This window comes from Aureococcus anophagefferens (genome assembly GCF_000186865.1).
Source record: "Aureococcus anophagefferens unplaced genomic scaffold AURANscaffold_35, whole genome shotgun sequence".
NCBI lineage: Eukaryota > Pelagophyceae > Pelagomonadales > Pelagomonadaceae > Aureococcus > Aureococcus anophagefferens.
The window spans coordinates 16,420-21,368 of NW_008705593.1; positions in this window are offsets into that span (position 1 = coordinate 16,420).

Sequence of the window (4,949 nt, forward strand, 5' to 3'; positions counted from 1 at the left end):
CGCGCCCGCGCCCGCGGCGGACGCGCACGTCAAGGTCACGTGCGTGCGCTCCCACGGCGCCCTCGAGGACGGCGAGATGAGCATGGCCTTCGGCGACCGCCTCTTCGTGGGCGTCGACGACCTGGCGCGCGCGCGCGACGCGGCGTCGGACGGCTGGTGCTTCGCGACGCGCTGCGACGACTTCGCGCGCTACGGCTTCGTGCCGTCGACCTTCCTGCGGGTCGCGGGGTCGCCGGAGGAGCGCGCCTTCCTCGCCGCGCCGGCGCCCGTCGCGCCCGCGGTCGAGCCGGCCCGCGAGGCCCCCGCGCCGGCGCCCGCGGCGCTCGACGCCGCGGCGCCGGCGCCCGCCTGGAGATCGCTGCGGCCCAAGTGGGCCCTGGATCAGTGCTCCTCCACGTGGGCGGCACGGACGGAGGCGTCCAGCCCTCTCGCTCCGGCGCCCGCGGTGACGGCGGCCGCGCCGGCGCCGGTCCCCGCGGGTATCGTTTCTCGCGCGGCGGCCGTCGAGAGCCCGGCGCCGGCCGTCGACTGCTCGCCGACGCCTCTAGCGGTAGTCGAGGGCCCGGCGGCGGCGCCCCGCCATCCGAGGCTCGTGCGCATGGACACGCCGTCGCCCGACCACGAACGCGCGTCGATCAGGCTCCAGGCTCGCATCCGCGGCCGCGCCGCGAGAAAGCCCAAGCTCCTCGCGCCCGCCCTCGAGGAGGAGGAGGAGGAGGAGGAAGAGGAGGCGCCCCGGTCCCCGGCGCCCGAGGCGTTCGTGGTCGAGAGCCCGGCGCCGGCGCCCGAGTCCGCCCCGGGGCCGTCGCCGCGCGCGTCCTTCTCGGCGGAGTGGACCGCCCGCGTCGTTCGCGACGCCGCGCCCAAGCCCGCGGAGCCGTCGCCCCGGCCGCTGCGCGCGGCGCCGACCCTCGACACGGTCGCGGCGCCGGCGCCGTCGCGCGAGGACGCGCTCATCACGTCGCTGCTCAAGGACGTCTTCGTGATCGTCGTCAAGCGGGTCGACGCGCCGACGCGCCGCGAGCTCCTCGACCTCATGCGGGGCCTGAAAGCGCGGCAGGACCGCGGCGAGGACATCAACGAGGCGACGCGCAAGGGCGCGAGCCGCGTCGTCGGCGCGCGGGTCTGGAACGAGGCCCTCGACGAGGCCTGCAGGAAGGCGCGCGTGGCCGGCATGTCCAAGGACAGGCGGCTCTCCGTCGCCGCGCCGCCCCCGCGCCGCGCGGCGCCGACGCCCGTCGAAGCGGCGCCGGCCGCGGCGCCGGTCGCCGCTCGCACCGTGTCCTCGTCGACGTGCCCGATGATCCACCGCGCGCGGTCGGACCTCGAGACACGCGTGGAGCCGCGGAGGCGCGAGCGCAAGAAGAGCCCGACGGAAAAAGCCGCGGCGCCCCTGGCGGCGCCGGCCGCGCCGCCACCGAGCCCGGCGCCCGTCCTGCCAGAAGCGGTCCCCGAGTCCGCGCCGGCGCCGGCGGCGGTCGAAGCGCCCGTCGAGGCGGCGCCCGTCGCGGCGGCAGTCGAAGCACCCGTCGAGGCTCCCGTCGCGGCGACGGTGGAAGCGCCCGTCGCGGCGGCGGTCGAAGCGCCCGTCGCGGCGGCGGTCGAAGCGCCCGTCGCTGCGGCGCCCGTCGAAGCGCCCGTCGCTGCGGCGCCCGTCGAAGCGCTCACCGCGGCGGCGGTCGAAGCGCCCATCGCGGTGGCGCCCGTCGAAGCGCCCATCGCGGTGGCGCCCGTCGAAGCGCCCGTCGCGGCGGCGGCCGTCGAAGCGCCCTTTGAAGCGCCCATCGCGGCGCCCGTCGAAGCGCCCAACGCGGTGGCGGCCGTCGAAGCGCCCTTTGAAGCGCCCGTCGCGGCGGCGGTCGAAGCGCCCGTCGCGGAGGCGGTCGAAGCGGCCGTCGAAGCGCCCATCGCGGCGCCTGTCGAAGCGCCCGTCGCGGCCGCGCCCGTCGAAGCGCCCGTCGCGGCCGCGCCCGTCGAAGCGCCCGTCGCGGCCGCGCCCGTCGAAGCGCCCGTTGCGGCGCCGGTGGTCCCCCTGCCCCGCTGCGCTGCGCCCGCCGCGCCTACGCCCGTCACACCAGCGCCCGTCGCCGCGCCGGTGGTCCCTCCGCCGCGCCGCGCCGCGCCGGTCCCGATCGAAGCCGCGCCGGTCGCGGCACCTGTCGTGCCGCCGCCTCGCCGCGCGGCGCCAAAGCCCATCGAGACGGCGCCCGTCGCCGCGCCCTCGATTCGGCCGGCGCCTCTCCCGGCACCTACCTCCGCCGCACCTATTTCCGCTCCAGTCGCGGCGGCAGAAGCCGTCGCACCCGTCTCCCCGCCGACGAGCGCCGCGCCCGCGGCGCCCCGGCCCGTGGAAGCTCCCGCGCCCGCAGAAGTCGACGCGCCCGCGGCCGACGCGCCCGCGCCCGCAGAAGTCGCGGCGCCCGCGGCCGACGCGCCCGCGCCGCGTCGGCGGCGGTCTCCGAAGACGGCGACGACGACACCTTTGAGCTCGAGCGCCTCATCAACGCGCAGATCGACGAGGAAAGGCGCGCCGAGCCGCGGGCCGCGGCGCCCGGCGCGGGCCAGCTCACGCGCGAGGCGCGCCGCGCGCGCCGGAAGCAGCGCGAGGCGTCCAAGTCGCCGACGCGGACGTCCGAGTCCGACGCCGTCGCCGGCGCGGTCATCGCGCGCGCCCTGGACGCCGCCGCGGCGATCTTCGCGGCGCCGGCGCCGGCGCCGGACGCGCCCGCGGCGGTCGCCGAGACCTTCTCGGACACGGGCAGCTTCGAGTGCCCGGCCCCGGCGCCGCCGGCCTTCGCGGCGACCCCCGTGGACTTCTCCGACGACGGGAGCTTCGAGTACGTCGCCGAGACGCGCGAGACGGAGGTGGGCTTCGTCACCGAATACCGCAAGGTGCCGTCGATGAAGAACGTCTTCGCCGCGGATGCGCCCGCGCCCGCGCCCGAGGCCGCCGCGCCGCCCGAGCCGCCCGCGCCGACGCCGGCGCCGCTCGTGCGCGTCATCTCCGCGCCGGGGCCGTCGCGGCGGCGGAGCGTCATCACGTCCATCAGCCTCGAGACGGAGGACGCCGTGGAGGTGGAGGAGACGGCAATGGACGCGCCGCCCGTCTCGGTCGCGCCCGCGCCCGCGCCGGTCGACGAGCCGTCCGCGGAGGGACCGGTCCCCGCGTCCTTCGCCAGGGGCCCCGCGCCCTGCCCCCGAGCGCCCGAAGCTGCGGCGCCGGAGGCCGCCGCGCCGGCGGCGGCGTCCGAGGACGGCGACGACGGCTTTGACGACGCCGCGGAGCTCGAGCGCCTCATCAACGCGCAGATCGACGAGGAAAAGCGCGAGCGAGCCCCGCGCCGCGGCGCCCGGCGCGGGCCAGCTCACGCGCGAGGCGCGCCGCGCGCGCCGGAAGCAGCGGCAGGCGTCCAAGTCGCCGACGCGGACGCCCGAGTCCGACGCGGTCGCCGGGGGCGTCGTGTCGCGCGCCATCAGCGCCGCCGCCGCGAGCCACGCGCCGGCGCCGGCGCACGTCGTTTTCGTCGACCGCGCGCCCGCGCCCGCCGCCGCGGAGGAGGCGCCGGCGCGTTTTGTCGTCGTCGACCGCGCTCCCGCGCCCGCGCCTACCGTCGCCGCGGAGGCGCCCGCGCCCGCGGAGGCGTACGACGACGACGAAGACGACGCGGACGAGGAGCCGGACGCCGCGGACCCCCTTGAGCTCGAGCGCCTGATCAACGCGCAGATCGAGGAGGAGAAGCGCGCCGAGCCCCGCGCCGCGGCGCCCGGCGCGGGCCAGCTCACGCGCGAGGCGCGGCGGGCCCGACGCCGACAGCGGCAGGCGTCCAAGTCGCCCGCGCGGACGCGCGAGTCCGACGCCGCGGCCGGCGCGGTCGTCTCGCGCGTCCTCGAGTCCGCCGCGGCGGCCTTCGCGGTGGAGGCGCCGGCCCCGGCCCCGGACGCTCCCGTCGTCGCGAGCTCTTCGCCCGCGCCGGCGCGCGTCGTCGTCGCCCCGGCGCCCGCGCCCGTCGTCGAAGCGCCCGCGCCCGCGGAGGCGTACGACGACGACGACGACGCGGACGCGGAGCTCGAGCGCCTCATCAACGCGCAGATCGACGAGGAAAAGCGGAGCGAGCCCCGCGCCGCGGCGCCCGGCGCGGGCCAGCTCACGCGCGAGGCGCGGCGGGCTCGACGCCGACAGCGGCGGTCGTGCAAGTCGCCGGAGTCCGACGCGGTCGCCGGGGGCGTCGTGTCGCGCGCCATCGGCGCCGCCGCGGCGGCCTTGGCGCCCGCCGCCGCGCCCGAGGCGCCGGCGCCGGCGCCGGACGCGCTCCGCGTCGTCTCGTCGCCCGGGCCGTCGCGGCGGCGGAGCGTGATCACGTCCCTGAGGCTCGACGTCGAGGAGGCGGTCGACGAGGAGCTCGTCGCCGAGGCGCCCGCGCCGGCCGCCGCGCCCGAGGCCCGGGCCGTGTCCTTCGCGGAGCCCGCGCGGCGGCGGGCGTCGCGCGCGGAGGCGTGGGCGCGCGCGAAGTCGCGGAACAAGCGCCGCGAGTCCGTCAAGCTGGACGCCATGCGCGCCGTCGAGGCGGCGGAGCACGCCGCGCGGACCCGGGCGGAGAAGCTCCGCGCGGAGGCCGCGGCCTGCCGCGCGCCCGAGTCGCCGCGGCCGCGGCCGAGCCGCCGCGGCGGCGACGCCTGGGCCGCGGCCAAGGCGAAGAACCGGCGCCGCGAGTCCGTCAGGCTCGACGCCATGCGCGCCGTCGAGGCCGCGGAGGCGCTCGCCGCCGAGCGGGCCGCCGCGGCGCCCGCGCCGCCGGAGCCCGCGCGCGCCGCGGCCGCCGCGGCGCCGCGCGAGGCCGTCGCGCCGTCGCGGCCGGGAGCCGCGGACGAGGCGCCGTGCGAGCCCGCGCCCGAGGCCGCGGCGCCCGCGCCGCCGGAGCCCGCGCGGCGCAGCGACGCCGCGCGGCTGC